This window comes from Oncorhynchus tshawytscha, linkage group LG14 (genome assembly GCF_018296145.1).
Source record: "Oncorhynchus tshawytscha isolate Ot180627B linkage group LG14, Otsh_v2.0, whole genome shotgun sequence".
Lineage (NCBI taxonomy): Eukaryota > Metazoa > Chordata > Actinopteri > Salmoniformes > Salmonidae > Oncorhynchus > Oncorhynchus tshawytscha.
Genome location: NC_056442.1, coordinates 41,951,924 through 41,964,924, shown reverse-complemented (window position 1 = coordinate 41,964,924; position 13,001 = coordinate 41,951,924). Strand labels below are relative to the sequence as shown.

The 13,001-nt window shown below is 43.0% G+C and overlaps 1 long non-coding RNA gene across 1 annotated transcript; it reads left to right on the top strand.

Moving 5' to 3' along the window:
* The first annotated feature begins 78 nt into the window (after positions 1-78).
* On the top strand, positions 79-3,863 carry LOC112267611. The gene is made up of 4 exons (XR_006078741.1): positions 79-213; positions 923-1,018; positions 1,275-1,502; positions 1,720-3,863. It is a non-coding gene; the product is annotated as an uncharacterized LOC112267611 (long non-coding RNA).
* Positions 3,864-13,001: the final 9,138 nt, after the last annotated feature.

The window sequence follows — 13,001 nt, the reverse complement described above, 5'->3', positions numbered from 1 at the left end:
GAAGTATTTTGACAGTAGATGACACGCAGCACAACACTGTAACAGTTTGCTCTTGCTGCAACCTCGTTTTATTTGCTTGTTCTGTTCAACTAAGGGCAAAGTACATGACACAGGAGCTATATTGCTTGTTAATATCAACATTTCAGAGCGGTTACTGAAGGAGATGAGGACATCCTTTAGTTTATAGTATTTTGTAGCTGCTACAAAACAGGGGTGAGTCTTTAAATGTGAAAGTAAACTGCTTTCTTAAGGCATTACAAAAGAGGGAAAGAAGTGTGACAGAGAGAAAATGGCCTCCAGATTGTCTCTCCCAGAAGAGGATCTTTCCTGTCCTGTATGCTTAAACACCTTCAGTGATCCTGTCATCTTATTATGTAGCCACAGCTTCTGTAAAGCCTGTCTGCAGGAGTGCTGTAGACAGAGAGGATTTTGGGAATGTCCAGTATTTTCAATGGGTAATCCTTCCTGTAACCGGGCTCTAAAGAACCTGTGTGAGGCTGTCTTAAAGGAAAGAAGTCAGAGGGCTTCAGGAGGGTCTGAGGTTCTCTGCAGTCTGCATAGTGAGACATTCAAGCTCTTCTGTTTGGAGGATAAAGAGCTCATCTGTTTGGTGTGTCGTGATTCAAGGAAGCATAAAAAGCATGACTGCATCCCCATACAGGAAGCTGTACAGGAACATACGGTTGCATAGATTGTTTTTCCGGGGAAATTTGTGGAAACAAACTATTGCAGTAGCTGTTTCTATGTGGATCATTTTGAACATTTAGCAACCAGTTTGTGGTACTTTACAATACTTGGTGTTAAGATATGGCCTGTCTAATCTTTTTTCTTTTTTTACTCATAAACAAATCTTTCCTACACAGCAATCCCACACAGTAACATACAGGTCAAGTTTGTGAATACCATGCTGCTTTCTTTTCAGGTTAAACTCAAGACTGCATTGAACCCTCTTAAGGATAAACTGAGGCTCTTTAAGGGAGTCAAACTCAACTGTGATAATACAGCAAAACATATTAAGGTATGACATTTAAGTATTGATGCAACAACAATGTATGGATTTTGGCTAGTTTGTGTTCTTTCTTTGTCTACTCTGTTCTAATCTAAGGGAAGATCATGCCCTACAGGAAGACTGAGGTGAAGCAAATTTGATTGGATGCCATGAGGGAGGAAATAGTATGAATAATGACAGAAAGAACCAGCAAGTTCAATTGGTGACAGAGAATTATAACAGGAGAGATACAGTATATCTGAGATATTCCTTGCACTCTCTCCAGATCCAAGCCCAGGATACAGAGAGGCAGATTAAGGGGCAGTTTAAAAAGCTGTACCTGTTTTTGCAAGAGGAAGATAGATGGATAGATGCAGTGAGAATGGAAGAGGTGAGGAAGAGTCGGGTGATGAAACACAAGATAACAGAGATGAGCAGAGAGATATCATCACTTTCATACACAATCAAAGCCACCTAACAACAGCTGAGCATTGAAGACATCTCATTCTTGCAGGTACAGTAAACAGCTGATCTTATGAGTAGATATTGTATATAGTGATTATTATTTACTGATTATTTTATTGGTAAGACTGATTTTCAACTTCTTTATTGGTCCTCTTCAGAACTACTAGGCCACAGAGACAAGGTACATGGTCTTCCTCCTTTCTCCCTGCTCTCTGTGGTTCTATAACCAACACCACAGCAGTACTAACTCCTGAATGTTCTTCCAGAGCCAAGCAAACACTGCCAGATCCAAAGAGGGTTTCAGGAGCGCTGATAGACTGGCCAAACACCTGGGCAACCTGCAGTCAAGAGTCAGGGAGAAGATGAAAGGGATGGTCCAATACTGTAAATACGTTTCCATCCACAATTTGTTCGTTCGACATGATGGGATCTTTTTGTGTCTGTAAAATGTATCATGCGACACATTGCGTTGCAAACGATTTCTTGCGCAATTGTTGGTAGAATAACCATCATGTCGAGGTAAATGTGCAGTCACGCGATGCAATGTTGTGTGGTCCTTCCAGTGCGACTTGGAAAAGCATGCACAGTTTAAACTACGTGATGGTGAAAGTACACAGTGATGAGCTTGATGCTGCTTTCCAATAAAAATTGAGGGTATTATTTGTATGCTAGTGACATAATGATCTTGCTTTTATCCATCTCATCTTATAGCCTATAACTTGTCCAGTGTACACTTTATCAGCGAACTGTTGTCTAGAGAGCATGTGCGAAAACCAGATTGGGCAAGTTTGCCATTTATCGCGACAGTTTGTGGCAAAACTATTGGTAGAGTCGAAAATACAATGGTAACACATTAAACTCGTGTTTTTTATTCAGTATATGATGTAAGCACAAAAGTGTTTTTATGTGCAGGTCATAACGCACAGTCTTTGAACCGCAACAAAGTCCGGGGGCGTTTCTCTGCCCAGGTGTTTTTGATGGATGCCAAATCTTACAACAGCTGGATAGGTATTGTAAGTATTAGCTAACCATATCATATGTTATACCAATTTGTCAGCCGATAAAATTGTCCATGACGTGGTACGCAACCATAGGTTTATGCATGAAACGTCTGAACGGGGGACGCGACCTCGGTCTGGTGCAGAGTATGTGAGCGGAGCGGAGCTTGGAGCAAGGAGTGATTTTTTAATAATAATATTCGCATGAAAATCTGTCGCAAATTGGATGGAAACCTAGCTACTGAGTAATGTTTTGCAGCAAAAAACAACAGTAGGTTTCATCTGCGCCCTGTTCTTAGTCCTAGGCCTGTATCAGTATAATTCATATTAATTCTAGTAGTGACCCCCATACTGTTAAATTGCATAATTTCTCTATTGCAAAACAATGCTCGTAGGAATTTAGATATGAGTATCAATGAAACTTGTAGTGAATTTACAGAGTAAATGGTAAAGTTAAATGATCTCTCCTTAGCTCCTGTAATCCTGGATCCCAACACTGCAGACACAGGTCTCATCCTGTACGAGGACTTGACCAGCATAAAACACTGTGATAAAGCACTACAGCTCCCTGACAACCCAGAGAGGCTTCATGGATGTGTCCTAGGTTCTGAGGGTTATAACTCAGGAACACACAGCTGGGACGTAGAAAATTCTGATGGTTCCTATTGGGCTGTAGGTGTGGCCACCAATAATCCCAAAAGATCTAGTTGGTCTAGATCAAGCAGTATGCCATATAAATCCTAGGGTATTTGGACTACCTGTGTTAGTCACTTCCTAGAATTTTCCCAAAAGGATGATGTACATCATCTTGAAGTGAATCACTTTCCCCGAATGATGAGAGTGCATCTGGATTGGGACAAGGAAAAGCTGTCTTTCTTTGACCTTGATGAAAATACACACATACACACAATCACACACACTTTCACACAGACAATCTTCCCTATACTTCGTCATGATAACACTTTGAGGATCTTTCCAGTGAAGACCACCATGACAGTGGGAAAAACAGTGGCGACCCGTCCTTCACAGTGTTTTGAGCCCCACCTGTTATTTTGGCATTAATACGTGTAAATATATCAGTTTGCAAACAATGTTAAAAAAAATGTATTGAGTTAATGGAGCCGCATACAAACAGGGTCTCTTTTTTGCTTTCTTGAGTAAGGCAGCTCCAAAATTAAGGTGTTTCAGCCTAGCTCTGTGCTTTCTGTGGTGGAGGAGCAGCCAGCAGAAAATACAGAGCATAGTGGTTGGTAATCTTGTCTAGTTGTGCCGTGATTGGCTCAGTATTCTGTCACTAATTGGGATACTACGTCACCACAAAATCTACTGGGAGAGCTAGAAAGTTCAAGCCCCCTTAAGTGCTGCCATAGATTTACATTAGAAGTGCCCATCCAAGAAGGCTCAAGGTCACTGGCCACAGATAAAATTATGTCAAATCATGTTATATCTACCATAGCTTTGGTTGGACTGATCATGTCAACATCATACTTTCAAAATCAAGCTAGACAAGCAGTCATCATCATGAATCACGTCGACAATCTACTGGCAAATACTTTTCAATCCTTGTCATATGAATAGAAATTCTAGATAAAACTTATCGGTGCTCATTGGCCATTGGAAATAAACATTACACAACAAGTTGGAAATCGCAAATTCAATAATGAGTGTTTTGAAGGAATCAGTGGCTAACCGCAAGTGTTGCAAAGCAATCACTATTTTGCTTCCCCTGCTATTCGGTGGAGAGGGTGTGTGGTCCAAGTCTGGGTTTAAGGGTCTCTTCCCAAGCTTAAAAGGATAAACATCCACATGCAACACCGTAGGCCAAAATATATTGAATACATTGGCCATGTTGTCAATCCAGCATGACTTCTGCCTTGTTCAAAACAACTGGAAACTCGGAACTGGGAAATCTCAGACTTCATTGAGTTCAAGACAACTAGGAACTTGGAAAAAAACTAGCTCCAACTTGATTTTCACTCACACCAGAAGTGATCAGGACACGCAGGTTGAAATATCAAAACAAACTCTGAACCAATTATATTAATTTGGGGACAGGTCAAAAAGTATTAAACATTTATGGCAATTTAGCTAGCTAGCTTACTGTTGCTAGCTAATTTGTCCTGGTATTGGGTTGTTATTTTACCTGAAATGCACAAGGTCCTCAACTCCGACAATTAATCCACAGATCAAACGGTAAACCCGAATTTGTTTCTTGTCATCTCTCCTTCTTCCTTAAAAATCTCTTAAGGCTTCTTTTTCTTCTTTGGACTTCATATGGCAGTTGGCAACCAACTTTACAGTATTACTACAACCTACTGGAGTGTGGACCTAAGTTCATCTTTCAATCACCAACGTGGGTATATGCTCCTAAAAACCAATGAGGAGATGGGAGAGGCCGGACTTGCAGCTCGTTGAGCGTCACAAATAGAACCAACTTATATTTTCGCGTCTGGCCACGCAGACGCTCGCTGATGCCCGTGAGCAGTGTGGGTGCAATGATTGAATAACATGTATGTGTAAATTGCAAGCGGTGTGGTCAGCATGTTACACATTATTTTGTGTCCACACAATTTCTCTGAAAATGCTTTTGGCTTTAAGACACAGTTTCCTTGTCTTTTACATAGATATTCACCCCCGTTTGTCAGCCTGTTAGTTTGGTCGGTAGTTGATAAATGAGAATCTAGTCATTCTATTTCTATGCCATGGAGGTCCAGACAATATTTGTATAATATATATTTTTTCATTTTTAACCCATCCTCTTCGGAGGACACATATTTTGTTTTTTTTACAGTGTTTCTGCTACATATTGTCACGCCCTGGTCTAAGTATTTTGTGTTTTTCTTCATGTATTGGGTCAGGCCAGGGTGTGGCATGGGGTTTTTGTATTGTGGTGTGTTTTGTCTTGGGGTTTTGGTGTGTGTGTATTGGGATTGTAGCTAGTGGGGTTATCTAGCAAGGTCTATGGCTGTCTGGAGTGGTTCTCAATCAGAGGCAGGTGTTTATCGTTGTCTCTGATGGGGAACCATATTTAGGCAGCCATATTCTTTGAGTTTGTCGTGGGTGATTGTCCTTAGTGTCTTTGTTCCTGCGCTGTGTTAGTTGACACAAGAATAGGCTGTTTCGGTTTTCGTTACGTTTATTGTTTTGTAGTGTTTTGTGTGTATTCGTGTTACGTCTGTTTGATTAAACATGGATCGCAATCTACACGCTGCATTTTGGTCCGACTCTCCTTCACACCTAGAAAACCGTAACAGAATCACCCACCACCAACGTACCAAGCTGCGTGTCAACAGTCAGGAGCAGCAGGAGAGGCAACAGGTGCAGCAGGAGAGGAGGCAACAGGAGCAGCCCAAAGAGGAGTACAGTATGGACTATACTTCTTGGGAGGAGATAGACAGGTGGGCGGTCGACCCAGGGAGAGTGCCGGAGCCCGCCTGGGATTCGATGGAGCAGTGCGCGGAAGGTTATCGGAGAATGAGGTTGGCGAAGCAAGCACGGCGGCGCGGACGGAAGCCCGAGAGTCAGCCCCAAAAATTTCTTGGGGGGGGGCTCACAGGGAGTATGGCTATGCCAGGTAGGAGACCTGTGCAAACTTCCTGTGGTTACCGGGGGCTAGAGAGACCGGGCAGGCACCGTGTTATGCAGTGGTGCGCACGGTGTCCCCAGTGCGGGTGCATAGCCCGGTGCAGTATATTCCAGCTCCTTGTATCGGCCGGGCTAGAGTGGGCATCGAGCCAGGTAAGGTTGGGCAGGCTCGGTGCTCAAGAGCTCCAGTGCGCCTGCACGGTCCGGTCTATCCAGTACCACCTCCACACCCCAGCCCTCCGGTAGCAGCTCCCCGCACCAGGCTTCCTGTGCGTGTCCTCGGTTCAGTACCACCAGTACCAGCACCACGCATCAGGCCTACAGTGCGCCTCGCCTCTCCAGCGCTGCCGGAGCCTTTCTCCTCTCCTGCGCTGTCGGAGTCTCCTGTTTGTTCAGCGCTGCCAGAGCCTTCCTCCTCTACAGCGCTGCTGGAGTCTCCCACCTGTTCAGCGCTGTCAGAGCCTTCCTCCTCTCCTGCGCTGCCGGAGTCTCCCGCCTGTTCAGCGCTGTCAGAGCCTTCCTCCTCTACAGCGCAGCTGGAGTCTGCATGGAACAGCCAGAGCTGTCAGTCTGCATGGAGCAGCCAGAGCTGTCAGTCTGCATGGAGCAGCCAGAGCTGTCAGTCTGCATGGAGCAGCCAGAGCTGTCAGTCTGCATGGAGCAGCCAGAGCTGTCAGTCTGCATGGAGCAACCAGAGCTGTCAGTCTGCATGGAGCAGCCAGAGCTGTCAGTCTGCATGGAGTAGCCAGAGCTGTCAGTCTGCAAGGAGCTGTCAGTCTGCATGGAGCAGCCAGAGCTGTCAGTCTGCAAGGAGCTGTCAGTCTGCATGGAGCAGCCAGGGCTGTCAGTCTGCATGGAGCAGCCAGAGCTGCCAGGCTGCATGGAGCAGCCAGAGCTGTTAGTCTGCAAGGAGCTGTCAGTCTGCATGGAGCAGCCAGAGCTGCCAGGCTGCATGGAGCAGCCAGAGCTGCCAGGCTGCATGGAGCAGCCAGAGCTGCCAGGCTGCATGGAGCAGCCAGAGCTGTTAGTCTGCAAGGAGCTGTCAGTCTGCATGGAGCAGCCAGAGCTGTCAGTCTGCATGGAGCAGCCAGAGCTGTCAGTCTGCATGGAGCAGCCAGAGCTGTCAGTCTGCATGGAGCAGCCAGAGCTGTCAGTCTGCAAGGAAATGTCAGTCTGCATGGAGCAGCCAGAGCTGTCAGTCTGCAAGGAAATGTCAGTCTGCATGGAGCAGCCAGAGCTGTCAGTCTGCAAGGAAATGTCAGTCTGCATGGAGCAGCCAGAGCTGTCAGTCTGCAAGGAAATGTCAGTCTGCATGGAGCAGCCAGAGATGTCATTCTGCATGGAGCAGCCAGGGATGTCAGTCTGCATGGAGCAGCCAGAGATGTCAGTCTGCATGAAGCAGCCCGAGCTGCCAGTCTGCACAGAGCTGTCAGTCTGCACGGAGCTGCCAGTCTGCAAGGAGCTGCCAGTCTGCAAGGAGCTGCCAGTCTGCACGGAGCCGCCGGAGCTGCCAGTCTGTAAGAAGCCGCCAGAGCTGTCAGCCTACATGGAGCAGCTAGAGCCGCCAGTCAGCGTGGAGCAGCCAGAGCCGCCAGTCAGCATGGAGCAGCCAGATCTTTCAGTCTGCCAGGATCCTCCAGTCAGTCAGACTCTTCCAGATCCACCAGTCAGTCAGACTCTTCCAGATCCGCCAGTCAGCCAGACTCTTCCAGATCCGCCAGTCAGCCAGACTCTTCCAGATCCGCCAGTCAGCCAGACTCTTCCAGATCCGCCAGTCAGCCAGACTCTTCCAGATCCGCCAGTCAGCCAGACTCTTCCAGATCCGCCAGTCAGCCAGACTCTTCCAGATCCGCCAGTCAACCAGACTCTTCCAGATCTGCCAGTCAGCCAGAACTGCCAGTCGGCCAGGATCCGCCAGATCTGCCAGTCGGCCAGGATCCGCCAGATCTGCCAGTCGGCCAGGATCCGCCAGATCCGCCAGTCGGCCAGGATCTGCCAGGATCTGCTGAAACCACCAGCCAGCCAGGATCTGGTAGATCTACCTACCTGCCTGAGCTTCCTCTCACTCCCGAGCTTCCTCCTCACTCCCGAGCTTCCTCCTCACTCCCGAGCTTCCCCTCAGTCCCGATCTGCTTCTCAGTCCAGTGGGTTTCTGGGTGAGGACTACTAGGCCATGGTCGGCGGCGAGGGTGGACTATCCAGGGATGCGAGGAGAGGGGACTAAGACATTAACTGAGTGGGTTCCACGTCCCGCGCCGGAGCTGCCACCATGGACAGACGCCCACCCGGACCCTCCCTATTGTTTTGAGGTGCGTTCGGGAGTCCGCACCTTAGGGGGTTCTGTCACGCCCTGGTCTAAGTATTTTGTGTTTTTCTTCATGTATTGGGTCAGGCCAGGGTGTGGCATGGGGTTTTGTATTGTGGTGTGTTTTGTCTTGGGGTTTTGGTGTGTGTGTATTGGGATTGTAGCTAGTGGGGTTATCTAGCAAGGTCTATGGCTGTCTGGAGTGGTTCTCAATCAGAGGCAGGTGTTTATCGTTGTCTCTGATTGGGAACCATATTTAGGCAGCCATATTCTTTGAGTTTGTCGTGGATGATTGTCCTTAGTGTCTTTGTTCCTGTCGCTGTGTTAGTTGACAAGTATAGGCTGTTTCGGTTTTCGTTACGTTTATTGTTTTGTAGTGTTTTGTGTGTATTCGTGTTACGTTGTTTGATTAAACATGGATCGCAATCTACACGCTGCATTTTGGTCCGACTCTCCTTCACACCTAGAAAACCGTTACACATATACATACATTTTGCATACACATTTTGCATACTTTTATATACAGTAATCACATAACAATAATACATTGCTGAACATAAATTCCTTAATCCCACCCCTCAGCCACTCTCAGCCCATCCCACCTATCACCATAGACCACCCTTGTTTGGTTTCCATGTGCCATATATTTTTCAGTTGTGCTGTAATGTTTTACATTAATTTTGAATCTTTCTAATCATATACAGTTGAAGTCAGACGTTTACATACACCTTAGCCAAATATATTTAAACTCAGTTTTTCACCATTCCTGACATTTAATCTTAGTAAAAATTCCCTGTTTTATGTCAGTTAGGATCACCACTTTATTTTAAGAATGTGAAATGTCAGAATAATAGTAGAGAATGATTTATTTCAGCTTTTATTTCTTTCATCACATTCCCAGTGGGTCAGAAGTTTACATACACTCAATTAGTATTTGGTAGCATTGCCTTGAAATTGTTTGACTTGGGTCAAACGTTTCGGGTAGCCTTCCACAAGCTTCTGACAATAAGTTGGGTGAATTTTGACCCATTCCTCCTGACAGAGCTGGTGTAACCGAGTCAGGTTTGTAGGCTTCCTTGCTCGCACACGCTTTTTCAGTTCTGCCCACAAATTTTCTATAGGATTGAGGTCAGGGCTTTGTAATGGCCACTCCAATACCTTGATGGCATAATGAATTCCACCAAGTATCAGGCAATTTTGGCTGACAATTTGGTTGCCTCTACCAGAGGTCTGGGACTTGGCCGTAGGTGGACTTTCCAACAAGACAATGGCCCAAAACATATCTCATGATCCACACAGAAATGGTTGTGACAACAAAATCGATGTTCTGCCATGGCCATCTCAGTCGCCGGACCTCAATCCAATCAAAAACCTGTGGGCTGAGTGGAAGAGGGCAGTTGATAAGCGCAAACCCAAGAATGTTAAGGATTTTGAAAGGATCTGCAAAGAGGAATGGTCCATAATCCCTCCAAATGTGTTCCTTAACCTTGTCAAACATTACAGGAAAAGACTCCATGCTGTTATCCTTGCCAGAGGTGTTTGCACTAAGTACTAAATGAGGAGTGCCAATAATTATGAAACCTTGATTTTGGTTACATTTATTTTGTATTAAATAATTGTATGATTGTGGTTGGTTCCACTGAAACATTAGTAAAGTACAGAATTTCTCACGTTGGTATTTTGAGCTCATTTCTATAATTACATTGTTTATATTTTTTAAGTATTGTTTGTGCATTGCCAGTCAGCGGTACCAGTAATTTTGGAGCCCACTGTATAAGGCAGACAAACAAGTTCCCTACCTTCTCCCTCTTCCACTTGCCTTCTCCATTTTTGTGGTAATGCTGCAATGAGTTGGTTGTAAGTTTGGATTGAGCAGATATTCCTTTTATAGCTGGATATGTGACATAACTCTACCATTTCTGTTCATAATATTATTAATACATATAATTCCATTGGGGGGGGGGGTGAGTCCATAAAGAATGTGTTTTTATTCATCAGTATATTTGAGTTTAACCATAATATTTGTTGTAATATTTGTTCCATCTTTTCTGGAGGATAAAATTGAAATTCTAACCAGCTTTGTATGGCTTGTTTAAGAAAGGGAAATACTTTAAACAAAATGTCATTTTCAATAAGTCGGAAATGAAAAGTCTGTGTAAAGGCAAGAAGGCATTTATTTTTTACAAAGGATGAACCTTTCTTAATAATCTACTGGAGAACCATTTTGAGTTTAAGTATAACTTAGGTATGAGTGAAGCTTTTAGTGAGAGGTTTAAAGCTTTAATATTTAATCATTTTAGCCCCCCAAACTCATATTCATTATATCAATAGGCACGTTTAATTTTGTATGGCTAAGCATTCCAAATAAAATGAAATATTTTTTGCTCATATGATTTAAAAAACAGGTTGTCTGTAGTAGGCAGTGCCATTATTAAGTAAGTCAACTGTGATAGGACCAAAGAGTTAGTCAATGTGATTTATTCAGAAATAGACAAGAAATAGACCTCTCTATCGTTGCAGAATCTTATCTATTTTTGCAAACGTTCTATTGAAATAGATTGCGGTACGTTCATTTATATTTTTTGAGATTTGAATACCAGGTACTGTAGGTCTACTTCACCATCCGCCCATTTTATTGGTAAACTACAAGGTAGTGTAAACTGTGTCTTTTAACGAGCCAATACGTAATTTGGTACACTTGTTATGATTAGGTTTTAGTCCAGAGAGCCTAGAAAAGTGATCAAGATCTTCAATGAGACTGAGCAGGGATCCAGATTGCGGACTTAAGAAGAGTCATCGTCATACATTAACACTTTTGTTTTTATCCACTGGATTTCTAACCCCTTGATGTTCTTGTTGGATTTAATTTTAATAGCTAGCATTTCAATGGCCATAATAAATAGATGTGGAGACAATGGACAGCCTTGTTTTACTCTTCTTAAAAGCTCAATACTTTCTGAGAAGAGACTATTATTTACTCTTTTACACCTGGGGTTGCTGTACATAACTTTAACCCATTGTATAAGAGATTCACCAAAATTAATGTAATCCAGGCATTTATATGTAAATTCCAGTCGTACTTTATCAAACGCCTTTTAAAAATCTGCTATGAATACCAGGCCTGGTATCTTTGATGTTTCATAATGTTCAATTGTTTCAAGTAATTGTCCTATATTATCTCCAATATATCATACATGTAAAAAAAACTGTCTGATCAGGAAGAACAATATCTGGTAAAACCTTTTTAATCTATATGCTATGCATTTCGGGCCGGATTTTTGCATCACAACATTGAAGTGTAAGACGCCTTCAGTTTTTTAAACGGACTGGATCTTTATACTTACCATCTGGGTCCTGTTTCAGTAGTAATGAAATCAGACCTTCTTGTTGAGCACCTGAAAGTCTACCATTTTTATAGGAGTAATTAAAACATGCTAATAGTGGATTTTTGAGTACAAAAAAAGAAGGTCTGATATACCTCTACTGGCATACCATCAAGCCCTGTTTTTAGCCCAGACTGAAAATATTTAATGGTCTCAAAAAGTTCCTCCACTGTAAATTGGCCTTCACACAGGTCTTTCTGTAAATTTGTTAATTTTACTTTATTATTATTAGGAAAGAAATCCTTCCTTACAGTTAACATCATTCAGTGGAAATGGAGGGGATTGATATGAAAACATATGCTCACATTTTTTGCTTCCTTTTTCAAAATATAATTTCGTGAGTCATGGATAACTCCATAATTTGTAACTAGTTTCTGTAAATTCTTTTTGATAGCATTTCTATGTTGAAGATTCAAGAAAATGTAGTGCATTTTTCACAATTTTCCATCCAATTCGCTTTATTCTTGTAATAAATTACACTTGATCGTTCTTGAGTAAGTACTTCAAATTATTTTAGTTTTTCCTCTAAACTATTTTGTCCCTCTATAGTAAAGTACCATTACCATCTACCTGTGCTGTAATTTCCTTTATTAGTCTAATCTACTTTGACCTAAACTGCTTTTGTTTTAATAATGAGTGTTGTATTGAATGTCCTCTAAAAGTACATTTAAAAATGTCCCATACAATAAGGTGATCTGCTGTACCTACACTATCGGTCAAAAGTTTTAGAACACCTACTCATTCAAGGGTTTTTCTTTATTTTTCCTATTGTCTACATTGTAGAATAATAGTGAAGACATCAAAACTATGAAATAACACATATGGAATCATGTAGTAACCAAAAACGTGTTAAACAAATCAAAATATATTTTACATTTGAGATTCTTTAAATAGCCACCCTTTGCCTTGATGACAGCTTTGCACACTCGTGGTATTCTCTCAACCAGCTTCATGAGGTAGTCACCTGGAATGCATTTCAATTAACAGGTTTGCCTTGTTAAAAGTTAATTTGTGGAATTTCTTTCCTTCTTAATGCGTTTGAGCCAATCAGTTGTGTGGTGACAAGGTAAGGGGGTATACAGAAGATAGCCCTATTTGTTAAAAGACCAAGTCCATATTATGGCAAGAACAGCTCAAATAAGCAACGAGAAACAACAGTCCATAATTTCTTTAACTTCTTAGGTATAGGCCCCTTTTTTCTCCATTTCCTGTCTGAATGACGTGCCAAAAGTAAACTGCAGGTAGCTCAGGGCCTGAAGCCAGGATATGCATATAAT